The following is a 14,383-nucleotide window of genomic DNA, read 5'->3' on the forward strand; positions in this document are numbered from 1 at the left end:
ACAAAACAGTGTAAGAAACTTCTCTGTGTGGAAGATTTTCAGTCCATATATTTCTAGTTAATCACTGTATATTAATCAGATCAGACAAAAGTAGTAGAAGTAGCGAACATAAACTCGTCAAGTCAAAAAGTAATAATAGAAAATATATAATTCTACAGCATTACTAAGTATTTGAAAGTAATCCAAGCAAGGCAGGCAGTCTGTTTCCAGTCGAAAATCCTTTATTAAGTACACAGACAAGCAATCCAAGTAAAACAAAAATAGAGTAATAATTTCCTCACAAGCTTTCTAAATATATATATATATACTTTTTATCAGGCATGGGAGTGGTTTATTGTGCTGTAAAACAAAGTGTTATTGGTACACATGTTAAATTCACATCCCTTCCCCCATCAGTGTGACATTCGAGCTGGTCCTGCCCTACCTAGCAGCTGTCATAATAATATATAGCCCTAATGTACTTTAATGGTACATCTTATTTAATCAAATTATTAAGTAGATTATTAAGTCTGTGATTTTTAACAAGGCAATATACTACATGGCTGGAAATATATCAACCTTAGTTCATTTTGCGATCAAAAATTATATATAAATATATACATATACATTTTGCATGTAAAAATCAGTTTCTATTTTCATAACCTATTGTTAACAAAGATTGCTTTCGTCCTTCTAGACTTCTTCAGGTCTGTGTACAAGAACCCTAAAAACATATATAATTGTATAATTAGTTAGTATTGTTATTACCATCATTTTGAATAAAGTGGAAAAAAGAGAACGAGAAAAAAAAAAAATATATATATATATATATATATATATATATATATATATATATATATATATATATATATATATATATATATATATATATATAAATATATATATATATATATATATATATGATGATGGAAACAAAATATACACTTAAATTTTAAATGATTTAAAATGGTATTTAAAACCAATTTGATAAAGAAAATAAAATAAAATACAATTAGTCATGTAAACAATGTGGCAATTTTCTAAGTTCCAGTGCACTTTTAATTGAACAGTAGTAGTTTAGTCCAGGCTTTCTAAAAGAGTTCAGCTTTAATTGCCACATGAGTTTATGTTTCTCCAGAATATTCGGGATGTCTCCTTCTAGATCACCCATGTCTATGCGACCCGTTCGCTACTTCTACTACTATTGTCTGATCTGATTAATATACAGTGATTAACTAGAAATATATGGACTGAAAATCTTCCACACAGAGAAGTTTCTTACACTGTTTTTTTTTTTTTTTCAATTTGGATATATAAGTGCATCTCTCGGAAGTCTGAGTGTTGGGAGGTAAAAGGAGAGGGTTGTCAGTGTACATGAGGCAGTAGCTACAGGACGCCCAAGTTCACCAGGTTAATAGGAGAAAGCACAGGAAACTGACCTTTAGACCATGCCTGGAGGGGTGGGCATTAATAATAAGTACTGGAGCCGTTTCCTTGTAGAACGTTTAGTGCTGGTAACACTTTTGTGTGCTACAATAATTGCTACAAGAAGTCTGGTAAAGTGCTAGACTAATAAGCTAGTAAAATCGCAGAAAAGGAGACAACTAGCAGATCTAAGGGAAAAATTGAAAAGCAGACTTTGGCACCGCTCACAAGCTTACAGACAGTCCTGGATACAGAAAATCTGTATCTGGATTAGACTTGTTACAAGAAAGGCAGGAAACAAGTGCAAACATGGGGTTTTAAACCAGAAAGTTGAAAGATATGGAAAAACTGCTCAAACAGCCACTAAACTACAATTTCTGGGCCAGAAACCACTCCTCTTTTGGTAGATAGGCTACCTAGTGCTTACCACTCCCACTGATAAGCTAGAAGGCTTCCCCCGAACACAGAAAGGCTTGGGGGGCTCAGGAGCTTACATATAGTCCTGGATACAGCAAAGCTGTATCTGGACTAGAATAGGTTGCACATTGCATCTCGATGGTGAAAGCTGCAATCCCTGTCAGAACAAATCCTCAAATGATTTATCAAGAGATATATTCGACTCTTGGGGGAGGGCAGTATATGGTAAAAAACACACTTTCTCATATTTGGGCCAAACATAGCAATATTATCATTGCACTCTGGAATGAATTAGTGATAGTGCTATAAATAAGAATAATTCAGAAAGCATATGCTGTCAGCCTTACTATGTTTCGCAGATCAGGATTTCCAAGGACATGATTAGTTACCTGGCATGATCCTGAAACTATTGATAATCACACACCTATATTTTCCATTGCACAAAAGCACATCAAAGTCCAAGAAACACGTGTGGAACAACTAAACGTACTGGTTAACCAACACAAAATTAAATCCAGTAACAAAAGGCACAGCACTACCATCCATATAAAACAGGGTTTATTACATCAAGCTTTCGAGCTGAAACTCTTTTTCAATTCAAAAGCTCGATGTAATAAACCCTGTTTTATATGGATGACCATGCTGTGCCTTTTGTTGCTGCACAAAAGCACATCATCGCACGTATTGTGTTAGTAAACACTATATTATAATTGCTAAATATTCATGACTGTAACCAAGAATTTGATATTGTACACATTTGTCTATTAATATGTTTTGAATGCTTTGAATGCTTTATTATTGTTTTGCAATTAAAGAACAGATGATTGGCTTGTGGGCAGGTCTAGCCTTAAGTGACCTTGTGTCCTAGGCAAAGAGCTTCACAGCTTCCCCACCCTGCATATCACCCATTGCCCCCTGCCCCCCTCCCCCCATCCTGGCCTGTCCACATTATCCAAATTACTTCTTTCTTCCTTTTCTCACAGTTGTCATACTCTTTTCTGCATTCACTTATTCAACACATCTAAACTGGGTAAGGTTGTACTCTGATAACTGTGGTAGAAATTACTGCATTAAGACAGGGATCTGTAAACCACTGGAGCCCTGGAAACCAAGGGGGTGTAGATGTTTTTAGGTGCATTTTAGAGTTTTCATAACCATCTCATCCAATGATGGGCTGAAAAATCTCACAATTAAGGAATGAAATTCAGTGTTTCTCTTTCACTTTGCTTTTACTTGCATCCTTCCTACACACCCTACCTGGCCACGACTATACTAGAATAACTCTGGAGGAAATAATTGCATTAAATCAAAAAACTGGGGGCTGTTAAGCCCACAGAAGTGATGAGGTTCTAGATGTTTTGATGCACATTCCTAAACAACCTTTCCATCCAATGATGACCTGAAAGAAAATGATGATAAAGGAAAGAATTTTAGTCTGACTCTTTCACTCTGCTTTTCCTGCATCCTTTCAACACACTCTGACTTGACTAGGACTATACTCTACTAATAACTGCAGAGGAAATAGCTGCATTAAGTTAGGGTTCTACAGGCCGCTAGGTCACCAGAACCCATGGTGGTTCTAGATGCTGTGAGGGAGATAATTTAAACAGTGTTTTTCATCTAACCATGGTCTGAACAAAATTCACTCTTACTCTTTAACTTTGTTTTTTCTTGCATCCTTTCAACATACCCCAAATGACCAAGAGTACAGTTTAATAACTATGGAGGAAACAATTACATTAAACTGGGGTTCTGGGGGTTGGGGCTCTAGATGCTGTAAGATGCATTTTAGAGTTTTCCTCCAAATTTTTGATGTAAAGATGGCCTGTGCAAAAAAATATGAGGAAGGAAAGAAGTTCACGCTTATTTTATTTCACGGAAGAAATATATCTAAGGCTTAATACTCAAAGCTTCCAAAATAGTAGTTCACAATAAACTGAAAGTGCAATAGTTTGTGAAGATACATAAATCATATCTGAGAATAGTATCTGCCTCCCCACCCTCTTCCAAAATATAGTCACCCCTCTAGTATTAGATTTGGGATGAAAGTGAAGGCACAAATGGCCACAACCATGTTTCAAATTTCTGCTTGTCAAACATATACACAGAATGCCTCCTCACCCCTACCCCCCAAAAGACCAAGAGTCCAAAAAAACAATCACTATCTGTATACCTTTCTGATGTCAGACTGGGGCAAAACTGAAAAAAAAAAAAAAAAAAAAAAACGGACGTTGCATATTTCAGCCACTTGCTGTCAGACAAAAATAAACAGCACGCCTCCATAACCTTCCCCAGAAGATGCCATTTGTATTTACATCTAATGTTTGATTCTGAAGAAAATGAAAAAAAGGTAACAATCACAATAATTCCAACTTGTTACTTCCAGACAGTAAGCTGCTCCTACTTGAGCTATAGTGACCCCAATGTACACCTCTGAAACGTGTCAAGAAAAATAAAGAAATACTTACTACACTGTCCCCAGCCCAACACAGGCTGCAATAACCTGTATACACCTCTGAGGTTTGGAAAGAAAATTAAAGAAATAATGGCATCATTCCCCAGACCCCTCACATTGACCTCTGCACACCTCTGAGCAGGGCTAGTTTTAGACTGGGAGAGATTCAGAAGACGGGCCTTTACCTTTGCCAAAATCCATGTATACAGCTTTGGAGATGTGGTGGCCCCACCTGGCCCCTAGAAGCTCTGAAGGTCTGAATGTTCAGTGATGCATTTTGTGCCCTATTTTTTGAATATGACTGTTTTATTTTTATTTATTTATTTTATCTTATTTTGCATTTGATTACCGGGGAGGTCTGACTGAGCAGAATTACCCCTTTTCAGCAGAGGCTGGTGGAGAAAAGCTAAATCATACACTGTTACAGAAATACAACTGTAGCAGTAGATTTATACAGACATTAGAGCACAAGAGTTTCAAAATATAGAAGCATTGGAACAGATAAGAGTCAACACTGAAAGTAGATTAGTACTTCATAACAGTGACATATTAGAGTCTGATCAGTATAATTTACTACACCCTATCATTGGTTTGATACAATGCCTATGTTAGACGTAGACAATGGTAATTGCATTAACATTACATTCTGTGAGATTTCAAAGGATTTTAGAGTTGGATGCTATTTCAATGTGGATATTCTTCAGTTAAGTTTGTAACAATCTGTTATCCGCACAGTTGTACAACCAAGATGCTGTGAAGTGTCCCTTTAGGGAAACTTTTCAAACCTGTTGATTTTCTGTTTGCTTAAACTAAGTAAATAACATCAGGGTGATTTAATCTCATACAAACAGCCCCACTCCCACAAAGCAGTTATAGTCACTTCATTGTACAATTTAGAAGTCTCCACACAAACAGCTAAAGTGTTCCAAATTGCCTCAAACAAATCATATTCATCCTATAAATGTACATTAGACCTGCAAAGCATTATAGTGACTATTTAAACTGAAAAAATAAGAGCATCAGTTATTTTTTTTTACATTCGGATAGCTCCCACCCACACTCAGCACTGCTTCTGTGTGCAATCCATGTGTCGTATTACAATAAAAATGGTGACTGCCACTTGCATTTCAACTTCCTTCTATGGAAAATCTGGCAAAGTGAAAGTATTCCAAGTTGCTTTCATGCTTCCCAACCTCTTAGCACAACAATTTTGGACAAAAAACAGAAACAGTGAGGGGACAAAGGCCTAAAATCAGGAGCAGATTTTAAAATCGTTCTTATATTCTTAACAAAATGTAGAATAAAAGTTTTTTTTTTTTTTTTTTTTTGCATTAGCCTATATTTTCTGTAGGATATAAAGTATTGAACTCAAGTGGCTGTAATTAGTTAGGGACTTAAATTCTAAACGATTTGCCAGAAAAACGATAATTTTATGAGGAACAGACCAAAATATGAGGCCAAAATGTGGGCATTCCACAAAATTCTGGACAGATGAGAACTATATTTCATCACACAAATGAAAATAATCCAGCATATCAGATTAAAAGACAAGGAGCAATCATTACTCATATTCTCTCACAAACAGCATTTTTCTCACTAATTCATTTAGTCAATAGAACAGCAGGTTTTGAATCAACAAGAGTTTTCTAAGCAGTAAAAAGCACAGGACTCTAATGCCTGGCATTATTAACTGACTGCAATCCTCAGTGATTTACCAAACAATAATTACAAAAAAGTATGAGGGGCAACAGGCAAACATATTGAATGAAACTGGTAAAGTTCCTCAAAATCAGGAGATCTGATCTAGAATATCTGGTTGCCTGCCAGTAATTCTATTAAAACAAAATCATAATGTTTAGCTAATGTCACAGCTTTCTGTTCATGCCAGAATAACTTTCAGGTTTGTTGACTTTCTGCTCCATCCCATTCACAATCTACACGTTTTGTTATCTTCGTAGATCATGGGTGGGATGAAGCAAGACATCAACAAATTGAATGGCCAAGTCCCTAGAATGCTACACTTCCTCCCTGAGACACAGCAGCTGACATATCTTCTAAAGTAAAGAAACCCAGCATTTAATTACTTTAAGAAAATAAACAAATGAATACTGGAAAAGCACCAGTGCCAGATCAGAAACAGCAGTGCTTTGGTTTACCTAGTTTGCCTGTTTGTAAAGCCAGCCATTATTGGGGGTGATAACTAAATGTGCCACATGAACAAAATGTTCAGTTTGTTGTCCTCCCATAACCAATAAATAAATAATCATATTTAATGTATAGCACCATTAAGCCTATTGCTGCCTGAGCTGCTCTAAGTATTTATCGAACACTGTGTCATTGTGTTACTGCTTGAAGAGACACACATAAAATGAATTCTGGACAGAGTTGTAAAATAACTGTATTAAAACACTGAGTTACTCTTGAAAATCAAATAAAAAATCACAGAAAAAAATAATCTGATTGAAAAAAATTATGAAAATGGCAAGGATATCTACAAATGATAACTGCCATGATACCAGTGTATACATGCATACGTGCTCACTCACATGTGCATGCGCACGTGCATGCATGTATGTGTGTATGTGTGCATGTGTGCACGCATGTGCACATGTATGTGCATGTGTGTGCATGTGCACTCATGCATGTGTGTGTGCACGTGTGTGTGTGCCTGTGTGCCTGTGTGTGTGTGTGTGTGTGTGTGTGTGTGTGTGTGTGTGTGTGTGTGTGTGTGTGTGTGTGTGTGTGTGCATGCATGTGTATGTGTGCATGTGTGTGTGTGTGTGTGTGTGTGTGTGTGTGTGTGTGTGTGTGTGTGTGTGTGTGTGTGTGTGTGTGATGGGAGTGGGACTCCCATTTACAAGACATACAGAAGCAGAATGACATTATTAATTCTGTAATGAAACCATCAGTCAAACAAAATCAAAAATCTACAGACCTACAATCAACAATCTTACCACTTCAGGAAGCAGCAGAGCAAATCAAAAGGAAAATATATTTGTTTTAGTTGCATATGAATATCTGTGCATTGTGTAGAGCTCTGCAAAACACCGCTTAGTTCATTCCTGTAGATTTTGCTAAACCTAGTAATGGTTCAAACAGTAGATCCCTGAACATGAAGAAGGTATACAGTGACAGGAAGGAATGAGCAACTTATTACCCAGTATCTGCTTGTACTAATGTAAGAAAACATAACCTTCCTTTACTGCAAGTTGGACCTTCATTCTCCTACAATGCAAAAGGTGTTAAATAAAATAGCTGGAGTGGATTTTTATGCTTAGTCATATAACAGTTAAATGTATTTCTGCTGTACAGTTGAACAATTAACCTACATACAGTATAAGCAGAATTATGATAGACTCCAATGATAACCATGTTGTTATACATTCAAGTAATTTGATACTCAGTTTGAGAACATGTAACTACTTGTTTAAGATGGAAGAAAACAGTTCATAATTCATCCTAGTACCTGGAGCTTTGTCTGCTTTATATACTTCCAATTACAGAGACAAGGGGAAAAGTGTAGCCAAACCAAGCAATTTACAGCTCCGTGAGCTATAGCACACATATCTTTCTAGGATCTCAAGCCTTACCTTTTCCAATAAACTCTCTCTCCCTCTTTCAGCTTTCCCTGGTTAGGGGTCGTCACAGCAGATCACCTTGTCCGCTCATGATTGGCAGTGGAGTTTTACGGTGTCGAGTTGCTAGCCTGGCACCCAACCTTCCACGGAAGGCACACACACATGCACGCACTCACGCTTAGGACCAATTTTAGCATCCACTTGCAGCATGTCTTTGGGGATGTGGGAGGAAACTGGAGCACCCGGAGGAAACCCACACGACCACAGGGAGGACATGCAGACTTCACACAGAAGACACCCCAGCCGAAGATCAAACCAGACAGCCTCTTGCTGTGAGGTGACAACGCTAACCACTACACCACTGTGGCCATCCACCTGTTCCAATAAACTACAAGGCAGAAAGCAAAACACAGAAAAAAATTGTAGGAAAGTAAAGTGTTATACAGCTTCGAAAACTGTAACACACTTTGCTCAGCCTTATAGACAGTGACCAGAAACAAAGTATGTTTGATTCTGTAATGGCTTTAAAGAGTTATTATATACTTTTTGCTGCCATGTAGAAAAAAGAAGTGTGTCAACCCCAAATAAATTTTAGCTTTTATAGAAATTTGAGCTTTCCAATCCCGTTCTGTGGTGGCCCTGTTTGCATTCTAGAATGAGACTACAGTTTAAGAATGCTGGAAGGTGCTTAACACATTTACTTTGTTAAGTACCTTCCCTCTTTTACAATGATACTTAACAGAGCTGTCTTCATACTGAATCAAGCTATAACTGATGTGTTGCATGTATTATACCTGTCAACCTTAGTGCAAGAAATATGGACAAAGCCTAAATAATGGGAGAACAAAACCCCAAAAATAGGGACAGCTTTTAAATGGTACTTTTATAAACTTAGAAAGTTGTTGCCATTTTATGTCTGCATGCAATTTTTCTGAAGGATATGAAGTCAGAAACTCAAATGTCCATCATTATTTAATGACTTAACTCCTCAGTGATTTGCCAGAAAACCATACATGTTATGTGATTTGCCAGAAAACCATACAATTTATGTGAGACAGAGCAAAAATATGAGGCAAAGACCTGGACATTCTGCCACAATCTGAAGTATGGCATGTACTACAAAGAATACATGTTCAAGTCCATCCTTGCCTTTGTTTATAGTTAGTAATGCTCTGCAAGGCACACAGAATAGTACAACAATTTTAAAAGAAGTTTGCTTTATGTTTTAGATTATGTACCCAAAAACGTTATGGAAGAGGTCATGGAAGGAGAACATGATATTAAAAAAACAAATAGCTATTTTTTTTAAATACATGTAGGAATGTAGGCAGTAATGGCAGCATCAATTTTAAATGCTATTTATACACAAAAACAGAAATGAAAATGAAAGTTAAATGAATAAATAACAGGATTTTGTTTTTTTATTAATTTGATGAATTTGTATGAAAATGCCTACTATAGGATGGAATGCATCACATGGCATGTTTAAATTAGTATATGTTTAGTTCTGTATTTTTAATGGTTATTCTGATGACGTCTCAGTTGTTTGGAAGTGATGAAAACTCTTATTAACTAACATGTCATTCTTACTACTGGTCTGAACATGCATGATAGTGTGAAGCACCCATGGCATGGTTGTGTCAAACATTGTGATAGGCTGTATGAGTGCACTGAAGAGTAGCACAGGACATCATCCAATTAGATGAAGTATTGGCAAATCCAGTCCTAGGGTACTACCTGCATTTCTACAGAACATTCAGGAAAGGCACTGCATTGGTTGAGAGCACACAGAAAAGGGTGCTAAAGCTGTTAAGCAGTATTGGAGAATTCATTGTGAAAAATACTAGGGACTCTGGGAATGCATTACTTTCAGGAAATAATGGAATGAAAAAAGTTGAAGACAGCACAGTCATAGTTAAAGGAAGGTAATGGGGTATAGCTCAACAATAAGCAAGGAATGGTTAGCAAAAAAGTCACAAGGTAATGTGCATGCGTGCGAGTGTGTCTACATATATATATATATATATATATATATATATATATATATATATATATATATATATGTGTGTGTGTGTGTCTATGTATGTATAAATATATAAATATATATATATATATATATATATATATATATATATATATATATACATACACAGACACATATATATAATTATGAATTCAAAACAGAGGAGAAAACTGCAAATGAAAGTGGTTTTCAGAAAAATTTACTTGCAGTTTCAGTACTTGCTTTAACTTTCATAGCTCTCACAAGTCATATGAACCAACAAGAAGATGATGGGGCTGAAATTAAATTAATGAATATACTTGTCCTCGGAAGCAATACCTAGCCTAGGAAAAAACTTAGAAAACTTAGAAAAACAGGAGAGGAAACAGTAGAGTTTAAGTCCCCTGTCACGGTTTGAGGAGGCTGACATAAACAAACATAATGGTGATTAAAGGAGGAAGGAGGAAGATGTATATAATCTCAATGTAACTTGTGCAGGCTATAGGATCAGCTGTTCAAATTAAACCATTCAGAAGGAGTTACTCTGAGTGTAAACATTTAGAATGAATTCACAAAATGCATCCTGTAGAAAAGGTTTGAGAGTACCTACCAGGAAACAATGGATTTAATACAAAGATCAAAAAATATTTATTTTAGTGACAAATCTTGGAAGATTGGTAAACATTTTTTGTAGCTGAAGTATCTTACCTTCAATGTATTGCTTTTAAAACACATTCTCAATTGCCTCCAAGATGTTGTAATGTGTCTAGGAGCTCTGTCTTGCTAACTGTAGACGTCTCCAGAATGGGAACTCTCCACATCTTACTATCACCTGAAAAAAAATTGCAACTACATCTTAAGATTCATTACAAAAGGTGGGAAACTCAGCTATTTTTTGTATTACCTACATAAGTTGTAATAAACTAGATCAGACTAGACTTTTGCATTTTACATGCACACATGCACACTGAATCACACGCGCACACACACACACACACACACACACACACACACACACACACACACACACACACACACACACACACACACACGCACATGCACATACACACACGCACACATATACTCACAATCACATTCAGCATTCCCTAAAGCAAGGGCTGAACACTGAGACACTCATTCTTACCATAGAGTGATTGGAAGCTCTTCTCTTTTTAACTGTTTTTCTTTAACTGTTGGTTTGAGTTTTTCTTACACACTATAAATCTCTCTTTGATGGCTGAAACAATTTTTCAGTACAATACAGTTTTTGCCTACAGTTTATCCCAATGGATATATATATAACAGACTCATACACAATTGCTAGTCATAGCAACAAAATAAAGAGTGCTAATAAAAATATGCAAAGCAGTTGGAATGAAAATATAATAAATGCCCCAGGGTGCAAGTCAGCTGTTTTGCACTTACCAACCAAAGCATTACTAAGAGCATTGTAATAGTCAGTTATGATGATGATGCCATTAATATTTTTTGTGGAAAATACTGAAGCTGAATCCAGAGGGAAAGTAATGCACATAAGCATATGCAAGGCATCATCTAAATACACACAAATCCCTCTTCTATTTTAAATATATTGCCAGATAAACAAATATGGAATATAAATAAATATTAACATTTGATTATAGGAAAAAATACATAATTACAGTAATACACTGATGCTCTCGTAAATTTTCTGAAAAGTGCATTAGAACGACATGACAACTACAAGCTGGTCTTACTACTCAGATATTCAGTATTACTTAACATAACAGTTCAGTCTGGGTCAGTCCTTGAGTAAAATGGGAGGCTCTTCTTCTCTTTGAGATACAGTACTTACACTAAGAAAGAGGGTCAGGGGGGCTATGCCCCTCCACAAAAAGGCAGAAAATGCTTATATACATATATGGGTCTGCTTCAGAATGTCAAATTCCCAGAAGATTGAAGACCAACTACATCATTGAGAGGAAATGAATGAAAACCCATTTTAGCAAATCATGGATCAAGGAAGATCTTCCTAGGTAAGTAATCACTTATTCCAAAACTCACAAAAGCTAAACCGCACCATCCTTGACCCACCCAGGTCAGGGGCTATGCTCCGCATACCCCCTACGCCCCCCTAACTAAATATATCAACTCCGAGATTGCACTACAGATAGGAAAAGGGCAAAGTTCACCTTGTTGGCTTAACAGGTTACCTATCTTGGGAAGACCTTTTTTGATCCAGTCTTTTGCTGAAATGGGTTTTCATTCATTTTGCCTTGAAGATGTGGTCTTCAATCCTCTGGGATTTTGATATTTTCAGAGTCATAAGATCGTGGTATTGAAACTTTGAACGGTTTAAATGGAGATCGCTGTATAGCACGAAACAAGAACTTTACCATTCTCTTCATTATAGTGTGATCTTGGAGTTGGTATATTTAATTAGCAAGGGGTGTGGGGGTTCAGGGGTTCTTGCCCCCTGCATAAGGGTATTTTTTTTTATTGAAGTTTCAAACTTTCAAAACTTTGAGGTTATGGTCTCGACCATATGAAATTCGAAGTTTTGAAAGTTTGAGCTTCCAAAGAAGATATCTATATATATATATATATATATATATATATATATATATATATATATATATATATATATATATATATATACATACACACATACACACACAACACAGATACATACATATACAAATTTCAATTTATAATTTCAAATTTTTGTGAAATAACATAGATCTATGACTTTTAAGTTTATGCTTGCAAGTGGCAGCTCAGTTAAAATTATATTGGAAGTTGGAAAAACTGGTTATGCAACATTACATAATGTGGCAATTGTGAAATGACAAATATCTGAGAGCTAGACCTGAGATGAAACCAATTTATTTTGGTTTGTAAATGGCACCAAATATGAGGGAGTTGTCTATCCCTTCAGTCAATGTCTGAGATCTTGGTGGTATGGAGAAATTATTTGAATGGCAGTCAGGGTCAGTGGTAAAAGGACACGGTAGTCTATACGTGTGTCAGTTATCATTTGTTTACAACACTGTATGTTTGGATTAGAATTGTTTTGGCCATATTCATTTATTGCATGTTTAAATGTTATACATATTTTCATGGGGACCCTTAGACTCATTTTCACATGTATTCTTTAAAGATTTATATATGGAGAGGTCATAATCCGAATATAGTTGAATGGCAAGGACTGTTTGCATTCTTTATTATATATTTATTTGATCATCTACTGAGTGTATGGCAAGGAAGGCTGAGGACAGCTTTAAGTATGCATTGTACATTCAATACATTAGATTCAACATCTCATGTTACTCAGTTTACAGTAGTCATCTGTACCATGTCACTCCTTTATCCACTAAACTTTAACTTCTCTCTGTAAATAATGTGCTGTTGCATTACTTTTTGTCAGGCATAATACATTTTGTAAACCTATTTGCCACAAATGTTCCTTCTTATCTTGTTCATTATGTTTGTGGAGCTTTACTACCTTAACCTCCAATGAAATCTGGCCTCAAAGCCAGCTGGACAACTCAATCATCAAAGCATATGTAAATTAATTAATTGATTAAATACAATAAATAAACATAAATAAATCTATGGCAGCATGCATCCCCATTCATACAACTGGTGAACTAAGCCTATATATGCTTCATTCACACATGTTTAATATCCTATACTCTCACCCTTCCTAATGTTCTTTTATCTCCCATCTATAAATATTTACAGCCTCTGCATTACAATGTTCTGTTTGTGCCACCATTCTCATTAGCATCTGCTCTATAATTTTTGGAAGACATTTACTCCAGCCCTCTAAACTACTCCTTCTCCTCTAAAAATGATATACAAATAATCTAACTATATCCCGCAAGCCTAATTAAGATATTCTGACACACAAAGCTATGGATAGCCACCTGCCAACCACACATAATAGCCATGTCAGCACTTTTTCTGAAAGGCATACATGCATTCTCAATTTGTACATCCTCCAGTTGTTCAGACGACTAAAGCATGAGACCAAGAAAGCATCTAAGTGACGGTGCTGTGGAAAGAACTCCCAATCACACAAAGTATTATTTCCTATCAGCATCTAACATCCTCTAAAAATCAGACTGGCCATAACCCTAACTGGGTCATCTTCACCTGTCTACCAGGTCTGACTCCAAACTAGATATCACCATAAAGAATAACCCTCAATCATTTTTGTCTAAAAGGTGGACACCCTCCTCTCTTCCACCCTCTCATTCATAGTCAAAACTTATCTTAAAACAATTGCAACACTCACTAGGACAGCAGGGATTTCTGGGCCAGCTGCTCCTGCTTCAGAAATAATATACACCTCAGATCAAGCTGCAGTTCCTTACAAAATAAATTTGCTAGTCATCAGTCAAATTGGCTGTAGCACTGCCCTCCAGCCTTTCTATACATCTTTCTTCCCCCCGCAAGAAAAATAATTCTACTTACCAAAGATAAGAATCAAAGTAACCTTTGCCCCTTGCATCACCACTAAATTAAGGGCTAAACTGCAGAAAT

General features: G+C 36.2%; 1 protein-coding gene across 2 annotated transcripts in view; it reads right to left on the reverse strand.

Moving 5' to 3' along the window:
• Positions 1–14,383, reverse strand: part of SYNDIG1 (synapse differentiation inducing 1) — a 1,645,835-nt gene that overhangs the window by 942,608 nt on the left and 688,844 nt on the right. For both annotated transcript variants that reach the window (XM_044056827.1, XM_044056834.1), the window contains exon 2: positions 10,565–10,688. The gene's annotated coding sequence lies outside the window, so the exon portion shown is untranslated. The remainder of the gene's footprint in view (positions 1–10,564; positions 10,689–14,383) is intronic.

The sequence above is a fragment of the Protopterus annectens genome, chromosome 1.part2 (genome assembly GCF_019279795.1).
Source record: "Protopterus annectens isolate FY-2018-M chromosome 1.part2, PAN1.0, whole genome shotgun sequence".
NCBI lineage: Eukaryota > Metazoa > Chordata > Ceratodontiformes > Protopteridae > Protopterus > Protopterus annectens.